The sequence below is a fragment of the Tamandua tetradactyla genome, chromosome 16 (assembly GCF_023851605.1).
Source record: "Tamandua tetradactyla isolate mTamTet1 chromosome 16, mTamTet1.pri, whole genome shotgun sequence".
Taxonomy (NCBI): domain Eukaryota; kingdom Metazoa; phylum Chordata; class Mammalia; order Pilosa; family Myrmecophagidae; genus Tamandua; species Tamandua tetradactyla.
In genome coordinates this window covers 6,919,316-6,943,358 of record NC_135342.1, presented here as the reverse complement: position 1 = coordinate 6,943,358, position 24,043 = coordinate 6,919,316, and the positions used below count along the sequence as shown (strand labels likewise).

General features: G+C 37.2%; 1 pseudogene; it reads left to right on the top strand.

The window, feature by feature from the left end:
* Nucleotides 1-20,618: 20,618 nt before the first annotated feature.
* LOC143660139 (vomeronasal type-1 receptor 4-like) lies at nt 20,619-21,558 on the top strand (annotated as a pseudogene).
* Nucleotides 21,559-24,043: the final 2,485 nt, after the last annotated feature.

Here is a 24,043-nt window from a genome sequence, read left to right as displayed (position 1 = left end):
CAGACTGCATTTTCCACATTGAGTTTGGTAATTTCTCCTGCTAAAAACCCAAGTTCATCACTCTCCAATTCTGCTCTCCATCCACAAAGAATGTCTTCCTTCCAGTTTGCAATGACACATTCATCATTTCTTTCCAAAGACTTGTTGGAGGTATCTCTAGAGTCCACATTTCTACCAGCAGTCTCTTCAGAGCATTCTAGACCTTCTCTACCAAGCTCTTCACAATACTTCTCAAGCCTTCCCCTTGTCCATTTACAAGGCTGTTCTAACATTTTTTGGTATTTGCAAACTCCAGCAGCATCCCACTTCTCTGGTACCAAAATCTGTGTTAGTTTGTTAAGCTGCCAGAATACAATATACCAGAAAAGGAATGGCTTTAAAACGTGAAATTTATTAAGTTGCAAGATTACAGTTATATGCCTATAAAAATGTCCAAACTAAGGCATCCAGGGAAAGATACCTTAATTCAAGAAAGGCTGATGTGTCTGGAACACCTCTGTCAGATTGGAAGACATGTAGCTGGCATCTGCTGAACCCTTCCTGTTGGGCTCCATTCTTTTCAGAATCTGTTCCTGTGGATTTTTCTCACTTTGGTTCTCCAAGGTTGGCTTTAATTTCTTGGTTTCCCTTGGCTTTCTCATGTTATGGTTTTCTTAACATCTCTTTGGGGGGCACATGACAATGTCTGCTGCACTCTAAGCCCTTTGAAATGTCTGCACATCTATCAGTTCAGAAGCAACTGCTTTTCAAGCATCTCTGTTGGCTCTAAAGTTTCTGTTTTCCCTGCCTTCTCCAAAATATTTCTTTTTTTAATGGACTCAATAAACTAATCCATACTCATGTGGAATGGGTGGAGTCACATCTCAATCTAATCAAAAGGTCACACTCGCAATTGGGCATGCCATATCTCCTTGGAGATAATCTAATCAAAAAGTTTCCATGCTAAGATATTGAATCAAGATTAAAAGAAATGTCTGCCACCTCAAGATTGAATATGTATTGGCTTTCTTGTGTACATAATACTTTAAAACTGGCACATCAGACTGTATTTTCCCAATCTTCCCACAGATGTCAATCTTTTGCCACCAGTTCTCTACAAACACACCTCTCCATGATCTTAGCAAACCACTGGACAAGGTCCAGACTTGATCAAGTTCCAGTCCAACACTTTGTGCCCCAGAGGGGAGCCCTCTCCAACCAAATATTATCTCAGAACTCTTCTGCTTCTCCCTCTTTTCCCAAATGGAGAAATTCCCTGTCTCCCCAAGTACCAGATGCCTGAATTAGTAGCCTTTGTGAGTGAGGGGTGGGAATTAGGTCCATACTACATTCTCTGTGTATGGATATAGTGGATCTGCACATTACAATGCTCAAAGATGGAATAACTTTAGACCACAGGACAGAATTAACTTCACTGAGCAGCAGCTGAAGTAGGAGGGTACTGCATATTTCCAGCCTGGATGGAGAGGGAAACAACTGCTGGCCTCAGGAGCTGCTACTTTTGAGCCCATTTACCCCTATTTTTTAGTCATGTTTTCTTCACTTTTTCATCTAGCTCTTCCTTATGTTATAGTGGTTCATGTCTGTGCTTTGCACAATTTCTTCCTGTTCCCTACTTGTTTTTGTGAAGGTCTGATTTCTTCCTGTATTTTTTTTGTCATTTTCCTGAAAGTGTCTAAATGACTCTTTTTTTGGGAGGGGGGTTGGTACATGGTCCTGGAGTCAAACCCGGATCTCCCACGTGAAAGGCGAGCATCCTACCGCTGAACCACAGGTGCACCCCCTACAATGACTATTTTGGCATGGACAGGCTCTGGGAATCGAGCTGGGTTTCCGGCATGGCACACAAGAATTCTGCCACTGAGCCACCAATGAACCACTCTATAATGACTTTTAATAACACAAATCAACAAAATATTTGAGGCCAAGAAAATATTGCCATCATTTTCTCCACTGAAACACTTCTTTATAGTCACAAACTCTCCACTGAAATCGCACAGTTTACTAGATGCACATCCTATTGTTGGGTCTTTTACCCAGATTTTCTAAATTTCAGTCATTTGCACACCAAACACCCATCAATATCATAGTTTCCTATTGACATTTCTGCTTAATATGTACTTAAGTTGAAGATTCAGTTCCTTATTAAATTAAATTATAGGACATTTATAAGTTATTTTCATTTTTAATAAAATACAAACCACATCATTAAATAGGCACCACTGGTATATCTGTTCACACCATTACCTGGAATGCACAGGATGCACACACCCACAGCTGAGAGAGTGCTGACTCACCAGGCACAGCTGTTCCCTGCACCATTCTCCATCTCTGTCCATCTCTCAGTGAGGGTGGAGTCCGAGTCTTTCCTGAAATGGAATTTCTTCTCACTCCAAATCATGTTACTCAGAGAATGGGAAGACCAGCAACTCCTCAGAGAGGAGACTTACTGGGACACAGAGACACTGTCCTTTAGACTCCAATCTGACAAAAAGGTACAAGCATCTTAGGAGAATGAAGTTAGGAAGGTATTCTGATTCTGGAGTTCCGCCATTCATTGTCTAATCTTGTGAAGAACAGGCTGAAGTGTTATTCTGGTACTTTGTTAGATGGTGGAGGTTGAGGAAGAGTACAGGACTGGACAAGATTCAGTTAATTTGTGTCGTGTGTAGGATTGAGATCAGCATGAGATGCCAGGGAAGTTGTTTTCTGGATACCTGGTGAAGACCTTTTAGGTCCAAGATGAGTTGTACCATGGGGAGAATAAAGGTAGTGGTCTCTGAGATCCCCTTGAGATGGATACTAGAAGGAAATGAATCTCCTTTTCTTTGGGGGATTCTGTAAAGTCCAGAAATGGATCTCTTGCCTGATACAGAGTTTAAAGTCTGGGCCCTGTCTATATGTGGCACTCTGTGGGCTGGCTTCAGTACACACTAGGAGACTTGCCTTGTGTTTAAAGGTGAGGTCATGGGCTAGTCCAAGAATTTTGGAGACAGACTGGGGAGCATGGAAGCATACATCAGGCCTGCTGATTGTCAACTTGGCAGCAAGGGTAGTATGCTGTCTGGCGTGAGTGAATGGTGGCTGGGGAGAGTCAGGATCATGGACTTTCTTTCTTTAACTCTCTCATGGGATGAAAATCTCAGTTCAGGTCTCTGGATGGGAAACCCTCCCATGGATGGATGCCATGTCAGGTTTCTTTACAGGTTTGCATTTCAGTTTCCTTTATTTGCAAGAATTGTGTCAATAGTAGGTCTTTCTCAGTGGTGTGGTGTAGCATCAACCTGCAGGGATGTTGAGGGAGAAGACAGCACGTGAATAATTTTTATTCGATTCTCCCCTATATGGGGAAAATTACAATGAGCCAAGTAAAAAGGCATGGGATATATAAAACTAAATTTAAAATGAAAAATTATTCCAAACAGTGGGATTAAATTGAAAATTCCAACAACCTTAATGATGATCAGGAGAAAAAATTATATTACATGACTCATTTTCCCCCATCAGATTGGAAAAATGCAGCATCTTGTCATTTCATTTCTTATAAAACTAAGGGTAAAGAACATTTTTATACCCTCTCCTAAGAAAGGTACATGGTTTTTAGTTTTGAAGGCACCTTGGTGGAAACAGCAATTTGATAGCCAAAGTAACAATATTCATCACAATTTAATAGCTATAGCTTACTGCAAATAGGGTCCTACCTTTTGGAAGGCATATGAAAAAATCATTTCCATGTGTGCATAGAAATGCTCCAACTCCATGTTGTTGGCAGATATGCAAGTACTTGTACAAAACAAAGAAAACTATGGAAATTAACTAAGTCCCACCAGCTGACTGGAATTTACAACTTAGACATGCAGAAATGGCATTGCATTGAGCAAATCAGGCCACCCAGAAAGAAATAAAGTAAATCATGAAGAGCAAGATCCCTGATGGTATATGGTATCTACACATCTAGTTATTTTAGATAAAATTAATCTGAAGGTCGATTTCTCTGTTGTGTGTGAAATTTTTTTGTTGAATGGTTTGTGTTAAAGGTCTTCTTGGGAACTTTATTTTTCAGTGTTTCTCAGCCAATCAGGGCCAGCATCCCATGCAGAGGGTGCAGACCAGTTCTAAATGGCCCTGTCAATAAGAACAGGGAAGCAGCTTACCAAGACTGCACTTCCCCAGGCTGCAAAAAGGATGGGTGTCATTGGCAACCTATTCCTCACAGTCCTATAAAGACAATTTATTTTTAGCTTTCAATCACTACTGATTTTGAAGTGAATGGACAGAACTGCTCCTAGGGCACCACAAGTATCTTTTCAGAAATGGCCAAACTGCATGGCCCAGAGTTCCAACTTTGTTGGCTAGCAGTTTGATCAGAGCGGGGTTGAGTCCTTCTCTGTTCCTGGAGGGAGGCATCTCTGACTCTTAATGTCAACAGCTGCATAGTAGGCAAAAATCTTGTTGACCAGAAGCTGCTGGCCTTGTGGGTGGGGGATTGGCGTTAAGAGTTATGGACAATGAAATCACTCCCAAATCGCCAACAGTTTTTCTGTTTCTTCTTACAGCTCTTCTCTACGTGTTGCAAGGTCCTTCCATGGCTTCCCAAATACCAGAATAGTTGCTTTGGACAGGTTCTACCAGTTCCTTAGACATTTTTGTTGAAGAGTGAATTCTGCTGTACCTTTAACCCACCACTTTCTCAGTATTTTTGCAGTATATTAATATGCTCTTTGTGATATATGTTCTATTTTACAAGTTTTCAATTGTAGGTATATGTGGAAACTTTCTGTAGTATTTATTACACTTCCTGGGGCATGTTAGTATCAATATTCTATTTTTTATTTAGTAATTAAAAAATTAAGAACAACAAGCAAAAACATTAACATATTATTCCATTCTACATATATAATCAGTAACTCTCAATATTATCACATAGTTGCATATTCATCATCATGATCATTTCTTAGAACATTTGCATCAATTCAGAAAAAGAAATAAAAAGAAAACAGAAAAAGAAATAAAACAACAATAACAGAAAAAAGATTATACATACCATACACCTTACCCCTCACTTTCATTTATCACTAGCATTTCAAACTAAATTTATTTTAACATTTGTTCCCCTATTATTTATTTTTATTCCATATGTTCTACTCATCTGTTGACTTGGTAGATAAAAGGAGGATCACACACAAGATTTTCACAATCACACAGTCACAATGTGAAAGCTATATCATTATTCAATCATCATCAAGAAACATGGCTACTGGAACACAGCTCTACATTTTCAGGCAGTTCCCTCCATTCTCTCCACTACGTCTTGAATAACAAGGTGATATCTCCTTAATGTGTAAGAATAACCTCCAGGATAACCTCTAGTCTCTGTTTGGAATCTCTCAGCCATTGACTCTTTGTCTCATATCATTCTTCCCCCTTTTGGTCGAGAAGGTTTTCTCAATCCCTTGATGCTGAGTCTCAGCTCATTCCAGGATTTCTGTCCCATGTTGCCAGGTGTTCCACACCTCTAAGAGTCATGTCCCACATAGACAGGGGGAGGGTGATGAGTTTGCTTCTTGTGTTTGCTGGAGAGAGAGGCCACATCTGAGCAACAAAACAGGCTCTCTTGGGGGTGACTCTTAGGCCTAAATTTTAAGTAGACTTGACCTATTATTTTTGGGGTTAAGCTTCATATGAACAAACCCCAAGACTTGGGGCTCAGGCTATGGCTTTGGTTGTCCACAGTTTTTGTGAGAATATCAAGAATTCAACTTGAGGAAGTTGCATTTCTCCCCGTTCTCATCATTCCCTGAAGCGGACTTTGCAAATACTTTTCCATTCACTGATCAAATCACTCTGGGTTTCATCAGGGTATCACTCTGGATAACCAACAAAACCTCACGTCCTACCCAAGATTCCAAGTACTTATGATGTTCAATCAAGCTATCTACATAAGTTATATTAGGAAATGCACTAGTCAAAATATAAATTTTGTACCAAATAAATATTTTTGCTTTATACTCACACATAAGGTGAAATTTTAAAATATTAATTACCATCTATTTTCAGCACCCTGCAGTAATGACATTCCTTTGTTCTTCCTCATGCATAAACATTTTAAAAATTTGTACATTTAGTTACTATTATTATACACTCTAGGCATACCTAGCTTATACCATCTCGATCTTTATCATATATCTTTCTTTCTGATTTCATTTATGCCCCCAGCCTTCCTCTATCATTTGCAACTTCATTCAGTGTTTTAACATAATTGTATTACAGTTAGGGAGTATTGTGCTGTCCATTTCTGAGTTTTTATATTCAGTCCTGTTGCACAATCTGTATTCCTTCAGCTCCAATTACCCTATATCTTACCCTATTTATATCTCCTGATGGTCTCTGTTACCAATGAAATATTCAAAATTTATTCACTAATGTCAGTTCATATCAGTGAGACCATACAGTATTTGTCCTTTTGTTTTTGGCTAATCTCACTCAGCATAATGTTGTTAAGGTCCATTCATGTTGTTACACACTTCATAACTTTATTCTGTCTTAAAGCTGCATAATATTCCATTGTATGCATATACCACAGTTTGTTTAGTCACTCTTCTGTTGATGGACATTTTGGCTGTTTCCATCTCTTTGTGATTGTAAATAATGCTGCCCTAAACATTGGTGTGCACATGTCTGTTTGTTTCTTTGTCCTTATGTCCTTTGAGTAGATACCTTGGAATGGTATTGCCAGGTCATATGGCAATTCTATATTCAGCTTTTTGAGGAACTGCCAAACTGCCTTCCACAGTGGTTGCACCATTTGACATTCCACCAACAGTGGATAAGTGTGCCTCTCTCCACATCCTCTCCAGCACTTGTCATTTTCTGTTCTGTTGATAATGGCCATTCTGGTGGGTGTGAGATGGTGTCTCATTGTGGTTTTGATTTGCATTTCTCTAATGGCCATGGAAGTTGAGCATCTCTTCATGTGCCTTTTGGCCATTTGTGTTTCCTCTTCTCAGAAGTGTCTGTTCAAATTTTTTCCCATTTTGTAATTGGATTTCCTGTCTTTTTGTTGTTCAGTTGAACAATCTCTTTATAAATTCTGAATACTAGACCTTTATCTGATCAGTCATTTCAAAATATTGTCTCCCATTGTGTAGGCTCTCTTTTTACTTTTTTGATGAATTTCTTTGATGAGCAAACATGGTTAATTTTGAGGAGTTCCCATTTATTTATTTATTTCTTCAGTGCTCTTGCTTTGGGTGTAAGGACTATAAAACTGCCTTCAAGTATAAGATTTATAAGATATTTCCTTACATTTTCTTCTAACTGTTTTATGGTTTTAGACCTAATGTTTAGATATTCAATCCATTTTGAGTTAACTTTTGTATAGGGTGTGAGATATGGTTCCTCTTTAATTCTTTTGCATATGGGTATCCAGTTCCCTAGGCACCATTTATTGAAGAAACTATTCTGTCCCAGGTGAGTTGGCTTGAATGCCTTATCAAAGACCAAATGTCCATAGATGAGAAGGTCTATATCTGAACACTCTATTTTATTCCATTGGTCAATATATCTATCTGTGTGCCAGCACCATGCTGTTTTGACCACTGTGGCTCCATAGTATGCCTTAAAGTCAGGCAGCATGAGACTTCTAACTTTGCTTTTGTTTTTTTTTTCCTCAGGATACTTTTAGCAATTCGGGGCACCCTGCCCTTCCAGATAAATTTGCTGATTGGTTTTTCTATTTCTGAAAAGTAAGTTGTTGGGGGTGGGCCACGGCAGCTCAGTAGGCAAGAATGCTTGCCTGCCATGCCAAAGGACCCGGGTTCAATTACTGGTGCATGCCCATGTAAAAAAAATAGTAAGTTATTGGGGTTTTGATTGGTATTGCATTGAATCTGTAATTCAATTTAGGTAGAATTAACATCTTAACTATATTTAGTATTCCAATCCATGAACATGGTATGCCCTTCCATCTATTTAGGTCTTCTGTGATTTCTTTTAAAAATTTCTTGTACTTTTCTTTGTATAGGTCTTTTGTCTCTTTAGTTAAATTTATTCCTAAATATTTTATTCTTTTGGTTACAATTGTAAATGGAATTCGTTTCTTGATTTCCCCCTCAGATTGCTCATTACTAGGGTATAGAAACACTATAGATTTTTGAGTGTTGATCTTGTAACCTGCCACTTTGCTGTACTCATTTATTAGCTCTAGTAGTTTTGCTGTGGATTTTTCGGGGTTTTCAACATACGGTATCATATCATCTGCAAACAGTGAGAGTTTTACTTCTTCCTTTCCAATTTTGATGCCTTGTATTTCTTTTTCTTGTCTAATTGCTCTGGCTAGAAGTTCCAACACAATGTTGAATAACAGTAGTGATAGTGGACATCCTTGTCTTGTTCCTGATCTTAGGGGAAAGCTTTCAGTTTTTCCCCATTGAGGATGATATTAGCTGAGGGTTTTTCATATATTTCCTTTATCATTTTAAGGAAGGTTTTTTCTATTCCTATCCTTTGAAGTGTTTTCAATGGGAAAGGATGTTGAACTTTGTCAAATGCCTTCTCTGAATCAATTGAGATGATCATGTGATTTTTCTGCTTTGATTTGTTGATATGGTGTATTACATTAATTGATTTTCTTATGTTGAACCATCCTCGCATACCTGGGATGAATCCTACTTGGTCATGATGTATAAATCTTTTAATGTGTTGCTGGATTCGATTTGCTAGAATTTTGTTGAGGATTTTTGTATCTATATTCATGAGAGATATTCGCCTGTAGTTTTCTTTTTCTGTAATATCTTTGTCTGGTTTTGCTATGAAGGTGATGTTGGCTTTGTGAAATGAATTAGGTAGCTTTTCCTCCTCTTCAATTTTTTTGAAAACTTTGAGCAGGATTGGTACTAATTCTTTTTGGAATGTTTGGTAGAATTCACATGTGAAGCCATCTGGTCCTGGACTTTTCATTTTGGGAAGCCTCTTAATGACTGACTCAATTTCTTTACTTGCGATTGGTTTCTTGAGGTCTTCTATTTCTTCTCGAGTCAAAGTTGGTTGTTCCTCCCATTCTAGGAAGTTATCCATTTCATCTACATTGTTGTATTTATTAGCATAAAGTTGTTCATAGTATCCTGTTATTACTTCCTTTATTTCTGTGACGTCAGTGGCTATGTCTCCCCTCCATTTCAGATCTTATTCATTTGCAACCTCTCTCTTCTTCTTTTTGTCAATCTTGCTAAGGGTCCATCAATCTTATTGATTTTCTCATAAAACCAGCTTCTGGTTTTATTGATTTTCTCAATTGTTTTCATGTTCTCGATTTCATTTATTTCTGCTCTAATCTTTGTTATTTCTTTCCTTTTGCTTGCTTTGGGGTTAGTTTGCTATTCTTTCTCTAATTTTTCCAAGTGGACAGTTAATTCCTGAATTTTTGCCCTTTCTTCTTTTTTGATATAGGCATTTAGTGCAATAAATTTCCCTCTTAGCACTGCCTTTGCTGCATCCCATAAGCTTTGATATGTTGTGTTTTCATTTTCATTTGTCTCAAGATATATACTGATTTTCTCTGTAATTTCTTCCTTGACCCACTGGTTGTTTAAGAGTGTGTTGTTGAGCCTCCACATATTTGTGAATTTTCTGGTGCTCTGCCTATTATTGGTTTCCAACTTCATTCCTTTATTACCTGAGAAAGTGTTTTGTATGATTTCATTCTTAAATTTATTGAGACTTGCTTTGTGACCCAGTATATGGTTTATCTTTGAGAATGATCCATAAGCACTTGAGAAAAAGGTGTATCCTGCTGTTGTGGGGTGTAATGCCTATAAGTTGTGGGGTGTTATGTCTAGCTCATTTATAGTAATATTTAACTTCTCTGTTTCTTTATTGATCCTCTGTCTAGATGTTTTATCCATTGATGAGAGTGGGGAATTGAAGTCTCCAACTATTATGGTAGATACGTCTATTTCTCTTTTTCAGTGTTTTCAGTGTTTGCTGCATGTATTTTGGAGCATTCTGGTTTGGTGCATAAATATTTATGATTGTTATGTCTTCATGCTGTGTTGTTCTTTTTATTAGTACATAGTATCCTTCTTTGTCTCTTTTAAGTGTTTTACATTTGAAGGCTAATTTGTTGGATATTAGTATAGGAACTGGTGCTCTTTTCTGGTTGTTATTTGTATGAAATATCTTTTCCCAATCTTTCATTTTCAACCTATGTTTATCTTTGGTCTAAGATGTGTTTCCTGTACACAGCATATAGATGGGTCCTGTTTTTTTAATCCATTCTGCCAGTCTATGTCTTTTGATTGGGGAGTTCAATTATTAACATTTAGTGCTATTACTGTTCCAATAATACTTTCTTCTACCATTTTGCCTTTTGGATTTTATATGTCCTATCTAATTTTCCTTCTTTTTATCTTTACTCTTAGTCTTCCTTTCTACATTATTCTCTACATCTCTCTCTTTTGTCTTTTCATATCTGTGCATAGTGCTCCCTTTAGTATTTCTTGCAGACCTGGTCTCTTGGTCACAAATTCTCTCAGGGATTTTTTGTCTGAAAATGTTTTAATTTCTCCTTCATTTTGAAGGACAATTTTTCTGGGTATAGAATTCTTGGTTGGCAGTTTTTCACTTTTAGTAATTTAAATATGTCATCCTACTGTCTTCTCACCTCCATGGCTTCTGCTGAGAAATCTATGCATAGTCTTATTGGGTTTCCCTTGAATGTGATGGATTGCTTTTCTCTTGCTGCTTTCAAGATTCCCTCTTTCTCTTTGACCTCTGACATTCTGATTAGTAAGTGTCTTGGAGTACATTTATTTGGATCTATTCTCTTTGGAGTACGTTGCACTTCTTGGATCTGTAATTTTAAGTCTTTCATAAGAGTTGGGAAATTTTCAGCGATAATTTCCTCCATTAGTTTTCTCCTCTTTTTCCCTTCTCTTCTCCTTCCGGGATACCCACAACATGTATATTCATGTGCCTCATATTGTCATTCAATTCCTTGAGTCCCTGCTCATATTTTTCCATTGTTTTCCCTATATTTTCTTTCTCTTGTTGGATTTCAGATGTTCCATCCTCCAGCTCACTAACCCTATCCTTTGCCTCTCGAAATCTACCATTGTAGGTTTCCATTGTTTTTTTTTTTTTTATCTCTTTTACTGTGCCTTTCATTCCCATAAGTTCTGTGATCTGTTTTGTCAGACTTTCAATTTCTTCTTTTTGTTCATTCCTTGCCTTCCTCATATCCTCCCTCAATTCATTGATTTGGTTTTTGATGAGGTTTTCTATGTTTGTTCATATATTCTGAATTAATTGTTTCAGCTCCTGTATCTCATTTGAATTGTTGGTTTGTTCCTTTGACTGGGACATATCTTCAATTTTCCTGGTGTGATTTGTTATATTTTACTGGCTTCCAGACATTTAATTACCTTAATTAGTTTATTCTAGAGATTGCCTTCACTCTTTTTACCTAGGGTTTTCTTGCTGGGTGAATTTGTTGTCTAGCTTTCTTTGACATTCAGTTCAGCTTTTTCTGGACCTCTAGCTTAGGTTTTGTTTAACAGAGGATAATTTTTCGGTTCTTGTTTTCTTGTTTCTTGCCCTGCTTGTGTGGTTCACCCCCCCCACCCACTCTTAGGAGGGTCTATGTAGGTATTATAGACTTCAGCCATGTTTTCCCAGACCAAACTGGCCTCCTATCAGCAGGAAGGAGTCACCTGCATCAATTTTCCCTGAGGGTGAGACCCAGCAGATTGAAAGACTTTCCTGTGAAGTCTCTGGACTCCGTTTTTCTTATCCTGCCTGGTATGTGGTGCTTTTCTGCCTTCATGTCCCACCAGCATAAGATGGTGCAGTACCTTTATCTTTGGCAGATGGCTGGGGACATGTTGGAGACAGAGGAGAGGTTGTGGGCTGGTTTTAATGGCTTCAAATTACCAAGCTCTGGTGTCTGAATTCTGTCAGGGAGAGATTCCACCTGAGTTGGGCTTCACCCCTCCCCTGGGGAAGGCACAGGCTCAAGACAAGCCCTGAAATGAACTTGTTTCTACCTATGCCTGGGGCAGCTGCAACCTGAGAACTCTTGCCACTGAATTCAGAGGCAGTCAAGCCTTCATAGAAACACAGACACAAAAACTTCTGTTTCTTTTCTTTTTCCGTTAGCCCAATGAGCGACCTCTGCTTTGACCAGTTTCACCTGAGCTGGTGGCCTATTTTTAGTAGTCGGAATTTGTTAATTAATGTCACAATTGGTGTTTGGTTGGCCTCAGCCTCTGCTACTGTTAAAGTCTCTTTCCTTTCCCCTCAGGGAAGCAACCTGTGGGGGAGGGGCACCAGCCACCACATCTTAGGGAACTCATAGCTTTGGTGAGGCTCACAGCTGGTTCTGCTGGTCCAGACTGGGGTACGCTGTGTGTTCAGTCACTGACATGACTCCAGGAGCTGTTCTGTACTGTTTCTGGTTATTTAGTAGTTGTTCTGGAGGATGAACTAAAATGCACACATTACTAAACCACCATCTTGACCCCTGCACTCAATATTTTATTTGATTTGTAAAACTCAGTTGGAATTTTCACTTCACCTTAAATGCTCTTAATCTTTATCACTATAAATGCATATAATTATAATAAGGAATTCATAATATGGAATAATTCTTAAATTCCATATGTAATCTTCATTTTAATAATATATATCATATGTATATCAAAGTATATAAAATATATTGTTTGTTTCATTTTACTATCCAGTTTGTGTGTTCTTTTATACATCAAATAGAGGTTTTCACTATAGGGAAATACTGGACCTTTCAACAGAACTGCATTTAGGACTTTTGGAATGTTTTAGCACCAACATTTTAATCCATAAAAATTCTTCTGAAATTTCACTCCCCCTTCTGTGTTCTTGAATTAAGTAAATAACAATGGCTTTTCTGGTTCTTTGAAGAATAGTGGAATCTTCCCATTAAAAAATGGATCCTAGGGCTTTTATTTGTGAAGTTCTTTTATAAACTCCCACTTTTAAATTGTTTTGTTGCATTTAGACTTCTTATCTCAACTAAAATCCAATTTGGTAAAGAATACTTTTTCCTAGATAATCTCCACTTCACCTATGTTTCTTAGATAACTTGGATTGAAATGGTCAAATGATGCAACTGTTTTCCCATGTCAAGTATTGATATCATGTTCTTCATTTCACATATACCAAATTGAAAATCCTCCTTATGTACTGCTCTGATTCCATTTATTTGCCTATGCATTGTATGAGGTCCTACTCTGGGATCTGAGGATTAATAAAGGGCTGAACTGTCAAAAAAAAACTTTCCACAGCAAAAAGCATCCAGGGAATGCAGGAGCTTTTCTGCCATGATTCATGCTCAGATTTCAGCATTTCTTGTTCTCTTAGGTGAGACCTGTCTACCTCCAGGAATTACAGAAAAGAAGGAGCCTCTTCCAAATACTTGGACAGCCAGTTGGGGATGCTCAGTAGGAACTTTTAGACATTTCTGTGAATTGAAAACTAGTACAAAAAATTTTCAGAACTATTCACATCTCTCCCAATTGTGGACTATCACCACAGGGGAAATGATAGTTCTGTATGGAGATGAGGTCACCAAATCACTAACCCATATCTCACAATTTGGCTGCCCTCTTCTCACACTACATTGGCTGTACTGACTCTCACACTGAGCCATCCATCCTGGCAGCAACTAGATTCAAGTGAGTATGTTGTATTATTGGCTGAGGCAGAGTTTTTAAGGTCAAGAGAATACTCAGGACTCCAAGCAGGTGCTCACATGTGGAAAGGTGATTCTCCTGTGGTAGAAACTGGATCAGCATCCAAGCCACACAGAAAGTTAACAATAATTCCTGAGGAGTAGGCTGAGTTTGTGCAGAGAGACTAGAAGCTTCGACCTTATACAACTCTTAACTGCTAATGTAATAGAATGAAACCCTCACTGAAAGTGGTATTTATCAACTGGTGCCAAATCTGAATGTTAATGTGCATAAAGATGTAATTTGGCTATTAATCTATTTACAGTAGTGTGTGAAAATCACAGATAATAATTCAGGAACACTATAATGATTTATGTAAAATCACTGTGCATGTGATAGTGAATAATATGGACCAAAAAGAATGATATCAGCAGAAACAGTTTGACCAGTAAAAATTGTTAAAATATTATTTTTCTTGGCAATTTGTGTGTGACATGCTTAAAGAGGTAATATTTGTTTTTCTACCAAAAATATCTGTGATCTGATTATGATGGTGAGGCTTTACTCTCCTGAAATTAAGGAAAAGCCTTCAAAGAAATGTTTATTTAATAATTGAGAATCTGAGAAAGTAGATAAAAATTAAAACCCCACTCAAACGTTTCTTGTGACAGTCTCTGCTATAAACACATTCCAATGTTATTCACAGGTTTACTATTAATTTGATTCTCATTTCAATTCATTGCAAACTATTCCATACCTTCAAATTCTACTTTGCATAGTTTTTGGTATTTTGATAACTTTTGCAACTCAATTATTGCATTTTAAATTTGTTTTTTAAATAATAAGCATATATTTATGTGTTGTCTTATAAGGATTAATTTATTTTCCATAGTAAAATACTTTATTATTTATATTTCATGTCCCATAGTTTAGTGTGTGGTTTAATTTAGTTTGTTTGGCTTATGGATTCTTTACCAGGATCTATCTATGATATCTCAACTGTTTAACCTCATGTCTCCCCAGGCTCTTCTGGCCTGATAATTTCTCGAGTTTTTTCTTGTTTTTCATTAGCTTGATAGACTCAAGGAGTCTTGGTGAAAGGCTTTCTAGAATATTCCTATATTTGAGTTATCTGGTGTTTTTCATAGTATTACATTTGTCTTATGGATTTTGATGAAGAATATCACATTTCATTATTCCATATCAGAGGTTTTATGCATTTAACATGATTTGTCAATGGTGTTGTTAACCTAAATCATTTATTTAATGAATTTGCTCTGATTTTCCACTGTAAAGTTGGAAGGAAATTGTTAAGTCCAGCCCATACTCAAAGAGAAGGAGAATGGATGAATTAAGCACCTCCTCTTTGAGGAGAAAGTATCTACATATATTATTTGGCATTCTTTTGTAAAGAACATTTGTCTCTTTTCCCTCATTTATTTTTTAATATAATTATGATTTCATATCAGTAAGGACTCACGTATAATAATTATTCCAGTACTATAATTCATTACTACACTATTTTGTTTTTCAAATTGTTCCATTTTATCCATTTTGGCTTCACTCTCTGTGGTATGTCCCCAACTCTTGCTTTTTGAGCAAGTACTTACTTCTGCCTCAAGAAGATCCTCCAGGCTCATCTTGTATTTTCTCTCACCCTGCCTTAGACTCGGCCATTTCTCCAAGGAACTTTCATTTAATAATAATATTAGAAGACAAGATCTGGATGCTGGGCGTATCCATGCTGCTGGCCTCGTATTGACCTTAGGCCTTCTAAACACAGAAAAGTAGTAAATTATATTTACATATATCCTTAGTTTTTCTCCATGTCTATATAGGCAAATGGGATTTCATACTGAAGTCTCTACTCAGCATGACAAGATTCATCCATAGTTTCTCTCTTGTTTATATTTGCTATTATTTACTCCTCTGTATTTATCAATTTTTATGATTTTGCATGTCTTTGGAGTATCCTGCTTCTGGATAGTAGCTGTATTCTGCCTTATTCATCAAATTTCAGAAATAGCATTAAATGACAATTTTCTTCACACCAGTGTAAATTATTTTGGACCCAGAAAATTTAGAGGTACATTAAAAAGACATGAATATCCTCATTTTCCCTTTTGATTCCAATTTGTAGAATAAATATCTCCAGATGGCAAAAGTTCCCTGGTTTCTTTGACAGTTCATCCAGGGATTGAAATGACAAATCCATGCTTGCATTGCCCTCATGCCCAATTTTAGAATTACTTGGGTAAGTCTCAAGAGCTATTCCCTATTCTTCTCCTTTATCCAAGATTGCCGTACTTGCCAGGGTCACTGCCTCAGGAGTGAGGGCATGTAAGGGATCAAGAAAGTTCATAAGAAACTATTTGAATAGTGTTAGTATTCCTTAGTCCTTACAGATGTTTAAAGTTTAAATTTTTCCTCATGAGTGTACTGGGGATTTGTTTTATATACGTTCATCAAATGCTTTATTTTTATACCATTTAAAGAATTTATATAACTGTGACCTCATTTTAGATAATGTATAATAGTCAATCTAAAAAATGAATTACTTCAAAAATATAATTTTTAGAATATCTCAAATATAATAATACTCAAGAATAAGTATTTTACATCCCCAAATTAAGATTTTTGAAAGTAAAATTTTGAAAGGCATTGTATTATGATCTCCAAATCTGTGTATAATACAGATGTCTGACAACTAACTATGCTAAAACCATTTTATGGTTTACCACAGAGTAATACAAACGGATTATCTTATTTTGGGGTGCAAGTGTAGTTAAGTCATAGAATTCTTGCCTGCCATGCAGGAGACTGGGGTTTGATTCCTAACCCATGTACTTCTCAAAAAACAAACAATCAAGCAAAACAAACAAATGAAAATTCAACAAATGGTGCTGCAATACTGGGATACTCATATGGAAAAATGAATAATGAAATCTGATCCCAGCATACAGCATATTAAAAAAGTGAACCAAAAAAAAAGGAACCAATGATATACCCAACAGCATGTATGCATACCCGAGGCATTATTATGAGTGAATGAAGCCAGCTTCAATAGTTCTTTCCTGTCCAATTCCATTTATATGAAATGCTAAATAACATAAACCTATGGAGAACAAAATCAGATCAGTTTCCCTGGGTGTGAGGTGGGGAGAAGATACTGGTTTCAAACAGACAGGAAGCAAATATTTGGGGTGAAGAAAATCCTCTACCTAGATTGTGGTGGTGGTTACCTGACTATATACATTTGTCAAACCCATAGAACTGTGACCACTGAAAAGTATGAATTGTATATTACGCAAAGTATATCCAATTTAACAAACTTTAGCATGTTCTTCGTATATAATTGGAAATAAATCCAATCAAAATAAGCCCAGAAACAGGTCAGTTATATTTATCCACAATAAAAGTAAACAGGCTCTTTGTTAAGGTTCTGTAATTTAATAAGACACTGTGTCCAAACACCTCCCTGGGCCATGTACAAGACTTTTGAGAAGTAGCAGGACTTTGTTCTCACTGCAAAAGCTGTTTCCACTACAGATTAGGGTCACAGGGACCCCTGCTTAAGCCTAGTCAGATCCACCGAGGGTGACCTTTGTCCCTCAGAAGAGGCTTGAACTGCTGGCTCCCAAGGACTGAGCAGAAGTGCAGGGAAGACACAGGCCACCTTGGTGGCCATGGCATTGAAGGCCTGCACCATTGTGTACAGAGCTGCATGAGCCCCAGCACTGCTCTCAGGTCAGTGGATAATGTACCTGTTGGGTTCACACCTGGACCATGTCCAGATAAATACCCTCAGATAGAGTGCACAGAAAGGATATGAGGCTCTTAGAAACTTGCAGCATCTGATCTTTTGGGGACAAGGATTGAACTGCCTGCTGTGCCCAACATGTGGCTTCAAGTGTCCACTCTGGTAGACATCATGGGTCTCCTCACACTCAGTGTAGTCACCAGCATCAGAGGCCTTTTTCTTCTTCATTCCAAAATCACGCTGCACACAGAGCGCAGACAGGTCCCTGCAGAAAAAGCATGTGAGTGAGAGACCCACTTGATTCCACTTTCAGGTATCTCACCATGTGCCATCTCCAAAATCTCAGCAATTCTGCCTCTTACCAGGCTGCCTGAGCCTCTGGAAAGAGGTGACACCTTGCCCATTCTTCATACCCATACTCCCTGGGTCCTGGGTTCACTAAACCCTCTTAAGCCACCCATGTGCTGGATAATTATAACTTCTTGCACGCCTGTGGCCCTCAGAGCCAAAAAGCAAGATCCTATGAAAAGCTGTCCCTGGAACTGACTTTCTTCTTGCTGTTGTCCTCCCCATGAGAGTTGCACTCTGATTCCGTGAAAAGGAATATTTTGGATGGGTGCATGCAGGTGGACACCCCACAAAACCTGGTCCATCTGGAACAGAACAGTGACCATAATTTCAACAAAAACTCAGTTCCCACCTGACCTCAGAATCCAGGGTCGGCTAACTCCTGGCTGCCAAAGAGCCCCTAGCTCCTTGCCCAGAGGAGACAAAGTCACCTCAGTCCATGGACCTCCTCACTGGAGAAGGGTAAGCTCTTCACAAATGTACATTTGCAGTAGTTTCTGGATTTGGGCCTTTTTTCCTCGGAGTTATTCTTCTCATCTCTCTTGGGCTCTGATCCAGGTTAAAAAAATAAGAGAATATTTGCTTGGCAGACTCTTAGAAGAATCATATCCCCTAGTCCATCTTTGCCCCATATTTGTTTGTGGTTCTTTCTGGAAGACTGCTCATCCCTTCCCAGTGGTGTATCAGAGGGATAGCATTCCACAGGAGGATTCTCACATTTCTCCAAGCCCTCTGAAGGCTATTGGACATTTGTGACCCCTTCCCCCCAAAAAACCCAACCAAGCATGCATGAGTCTGCTTTCCTGGTTGCATCTCTCCTTCTAACTTTGTAAGTAGCCCAAGACCCTTCCTTGTCTCTGAGTGTGACTCTACCTTGGCCTAGATGTGAGTGCCTTGTCTTCTTCACATGATTTTTCCCCTCATATCTAATCTTCTTTCCTTAAAAGAGCTTTGTTGGGAAGAGAGCTGGTCTGCAATACATTGGGGTAAGAGGTAGTGAAGGTTTCAGCCTCTAGTTCCATGTCCATCTTCAGCCTGAGGGAAAGCTCTTGTCTCCCACTCATCTGGAGTCAGAATGAGGGATGGCCAGAAGTACTTGCATTTTATTAGCATCTCAGATATCTAGGTGTGGCTCGCTCAGATGGGCTGGAAAGATTCCTCCTCTCACTGACTCAACAGAGCCTCATCTGTGTTGCAATAGGGAAAGTTTTAGGTGATGGTGATTAGAGACCCAGATACAGACAAAGTTAGAATTATGCAGGGATGTGTTTTGATGTCAGAAAAAAAGGAGAACAGAGCCAGCATGGCAGAGATGGAGGATTTCAGGGACTCATCCAAATCTCATCTCCCATCCAAACACTACCTGGATTTATTCATCTTTTTCCACCATGAATAAAGAATTGAGGATCATCCAAGGATCAGCATGCAAAGAGCAATGAGGCTATTCCATAGGATTTCTTCCATATTAGTGGGATATTGTACATCTATTTTCAATTCTCTTTTGTCAGATAATTTCATCCTATATAGTTACAGGAAAATTTCTCTTTACATCATAATTCTATATCAAAACCACCAAGCCATGGATATTTTATATTCTGCCCTCTAACTCTTTGCACAACAGAAAAGATTCTACCCTAAGTTTGGGAAAACTGGATTTTACTTGAGAAAATTTACTCTCCAACTGTGCCAATGAATGTATTTCAAAATATAAAAAGTTAATTAAAGAAACCGACCATGAAGTACAAATAATGGATGGTAAACATGCTTGTGGTAGTAATATGTTTATTTCTGTTCAAACTTTAAATATGGAATTCTAAACTTTCACAAAATTAAAGAAATGAAAGTGAAATACTGGGTATCTTAAAGACAGTTTTAAAGTGTGTCAACATTTCTCCAGTTTTGTATCATCCATTCCAAACATCTACATTGGCCAGGAGAATGGAACTAGAATAATTTAATGCTAATATTTGACTTGGGTCCCCTCATCATAAATAATTCATATCTTATTAATGATTTTTAGGTCGCAAATTAATCTGTCACTAATAGTTAATCACAGATTTAAAAAACAATACACTGCCCACCAGACTGTTAAAACAGAAAATTATTAAAACCTAATTATTGGGGATGCAACAGTAGTTTGGTGATACAATTTTTCACCTGCCATGTGGGAGATCTAGGTTCAATTACTGGTCCATACACTTCCCAAACAAACAAAGAAGCTAACAAAAACAAACAAACAAACAGTTCAACAAATGGAGCTGCAATATTGGGACACTCACATGGAAAAAGAATGAAATGTGACCCTATCACACAGCATACAAATAAGCCCTTAATTACTACAATCAATACCCAATTCACATTCACATTATTCCAAATGACTCAAATTTACATATATTTTTCCTGCTGCTTTCTGGAAACAAGCTGTAAATTGTATCATACATTATAGACATTCAGTAGACTCTCATTTTGGTAATATCCATGAATGTCATCAACAATTTAATTTATAAACTCTGTATAATTTAATGTATGCAGAGTTTTTAAAGTTTGATAAAGATAAACAATACATTTTATATGGAATACTGCCGGATTTGTATGGCATACTCCATGATTCATTCATTAAAAGCACACTTTAAATGTTAACATTAACTGCTAATAAGACACAAACTTTAAGCAATTCTTTCTGAGTTGGCATTAATGGTAAGTGGAGAAGACTGGATTTCAGTTGACATGTAGCCCACACCTCCTATTCCCATGCAGAATCTTCTGGCTTTGAAAACAATTGTTGGTGATATCTGGGAACTGGAAGAATGTCTTCCAGGGATTTGGCAATAGGCTTGGTCTTCTTATACCAGGCTGTAGTTGGAGTCCTGGGGAATTTCCTTCTTCTTTACCATCACATCTTCCTTTATGTCACCAGTTGCAGAGTAAGGTCCACAGATTTGATTCTCCAGAACCTGACGGTAGCCAACTCCATGTTCATTCTCACTAATGGAATCCCCAGGACAATGGCTGCATTTGGTTTGAAAGATGTCCTCAGTGATTTTGGATGCAAATTTCTTTACTACTTTCACAGTGTGGGCAGGGGTGTGTCTATTGGCAGCACCTGCCTCTTGAGTATCTTCCAGGCCATCACCATCAGCCCCAGGAACTCAGGTGGGCAGAGCTTAAAGTGCAAGCTCTAAAGCATATTGGCCACTCCATAGCCCTGTGTTGGCTCCTCTACATCCTGGTGAATATCACTGTTTCTATATATGTCACAGGCAGTTGGATAAATGATACTATCAAAAAGAGGAAAAATTTAGGATACTGTTCTGCTATAATTCATAACAAAATTCATACATACATAATGCTGTAATGTTATCATTCATTGATTCTTCATGCTTGGGGCTCATGTTCTGTGCCAGCAGCTCCATGGTTTCCATCTTGTACAGGCACAAGCATCGGTTCCAACACATTCACAGGAGCAACCTCTCCCCAAGGTCCTCTGCTGAGTCCAGAGCTAACCAAACCATCCTTTTACTGCTGAGCACCTTTGTATCCTTTTACTCGCTCTCCTTCGCCCTTCAGGTTTGTATTACTATTTTTAATAATTCTAGTTTGTGGCTGCTACTAATGGATTCACTATTTGCTGTGTGTTTCCCAACTGTTAGCTCATTTGTTCTCCTGGGTCATGATTCCCGTGTATTCAGGCTCAGTTTTTCCTGCAGCAGAAATAAAAATTTCCCAAACTCCATCTGATATATGTAAATGGTAATTCTTTGCACAGCATTCAGTTGCTTGTTCTTTTGTCCCGCTCAGAATTCTGAGCACAATTATGAGGATTTCAATATGTTAAGAATGGCAGTGTACACACAAAATACATACATTTCTATATGTATGACTGTTTATATGTGTGTATTTTTGTGTCAGGGTGTATATATACACACCTACATTCATGCACAGATTATGCTCCTTTTCTATCAAGAAATGTTGTAAAATTGTATATGGAAAATGTAAAAATAATACTAATTACAATGGTAAAAGGCTTAAACCTAAAGTCTATATTATCTGATTTGTTTCTATGTATCTATTTATATAGTATATATTGACATAATCATATTAGTAAATTACTTGATTAAATTTTTTATGAAATATGAGTTTTTAAATAATCTATGTTTTCACCATTTTGCTTGCAAAAATGTACAATTTAATACAAAAAATAATTTAATGTAAGAGAAGAAACCAATCTGTTCATAATGTGTATGTTTGGAATTCAATTTATAAACTGACTGTCTTGTCACACTGTGTTCTATTCTGTTATTTTGTCTGTTTTAAATTCTTCTCTGTTAATTTTTGACATAATCCTACATTTTACTCTTTTTCTTTGGAGGTTGTATGCAGTATCCTTCAGTTTTTACCCAAGAAATTACAGTGCACAGATTAAAGCTAATCACAGAGAGGGCCATGATGCCTCAGTGGCAGAGTTCTCTCCTGCCATGCTGGAAACCTGGGTTCGTTTCCCAGTTCCTGCCCATGTAATAAAAAAAAAAAAAAACCTAAGCACAGTGTCAAGTTATTTAATACCTTTAATTTCTTCATTGACAGTATAAGGACAGTAGCAGGTCACTGAACTATATAACTTCTCTCAATTTAAAAGAAATTCTGATGTTTTGAACTATTTAAGGAATGTGCCCAAGTCGTAAGTGAAAAGTTTGATGAAACTTATAAAACTGAACACTTTCTGTATGAAGCTCTTACATTATAAACCAAAATATTTTATGAAGCGCATAGATTAAAAATCAGATTTTTTTCTTGAAGATTTTGCATTATAAAACCAGAATACTATTAGCCCTGAGATGCATCCTTGTGCCGCATGCTTGTCAATGATTGCCATGGTAACCATGCTTTTCCCATCCTACAGCATAGTTCACTTTCACATCTCTTATACTTCATATCAATGGAATCATACCACCTGGATTCTTTAGTATTGAGCCTTTGAAATGCCATACATTGTCTTGAATTTATCTGTATTGTTGCAATTGTTGTGTATCGTTCATTACCATTGATGATAGAATTCCCTTGGGTGAATATAAAACAATTTGCTTCTTCTACTGTTAATGCACATGTGAGTGTTTTCAAACTGAGGCTGTTAGGAATAGTGCTGGCTGTCAATCCTATAGAATATTTTCTTGACACAGGTATGGATTTCTTTTGAGTAAGTCCATAGCATGAAAATTTGGTTTCATATGTTTACATATCTTCAGCATTAGGAGATACTGCCAAATAGTTTTCCAAAATATGTGTTCTGATTTTCACAACCACCAGCAGTTTGTGAGTTTACTGCTGTATCCATATCTTTGCCAACACTTGAAATATTCTGTCATTTTCATTTCTGGTATGTATGTCATGGTATCAGGTAGTGGCTTTATTTGAATTTCCTAGTTAGTAAGGAACTTGAACACATTTCACATGTTTATTCTGCATTGAGTAAGATCTTTTTTTGAGTGTCTGTTAGTTCATTTTGCCTATTTTTTACCTTTTGGTTTTCCTATCTGTGTTTTCCTTATTTATGTGTAAGATTTCTTTTTATCTGCTGGATAGAAATTCATTGTTAGTGTCCATTATTCCTCTCTGCTCTCTCTCTAATGCGCCTTATCTCTCCTTTTCACTGTCTGTCTAGTGTCTTTCAAAGAAAACAAGTTCTTAATTTGTACATAATCTAATTTATGACTTTCTCTTAAATTTATTTAATTTTAATATGTAAAAATTGTAATAAATATGACCCTGCTTACTTTTATTGTTTATTATGTTACTATCTCTTTCCATATAACTTTACTTAATTATGTATTCAAAAATTATGTATTTAATTATGTACTTCAATAAAGTATGGTTTGCTGAGATATAACTGACATCATGTAAAAGTAACATGTTTTAGGAGTTCATTTCTATGAGATTTGACAAATGTATATAGTCATGTAGCCACCACAATCTAGAGTTTTTTCAGTTCTCCAAAGATTTTTGTTCTCTCTGATGTCAATACCTTCCCCTCACATCATTTCCTGACAGAATTTCTTTCCTTATATACTTCTGTTTTTCAGAATCAAATAAATAAAATCATACTGTACATGGCATTGTGAAACTTTTTTTTCACTCATCATAATACTTATGATATTCACTTATGGTTTGGCATATTATTAGTTTGTTTCCTTCTATTATCAACTATGAATTCTTTGTAAATATACATAAGTTAGTT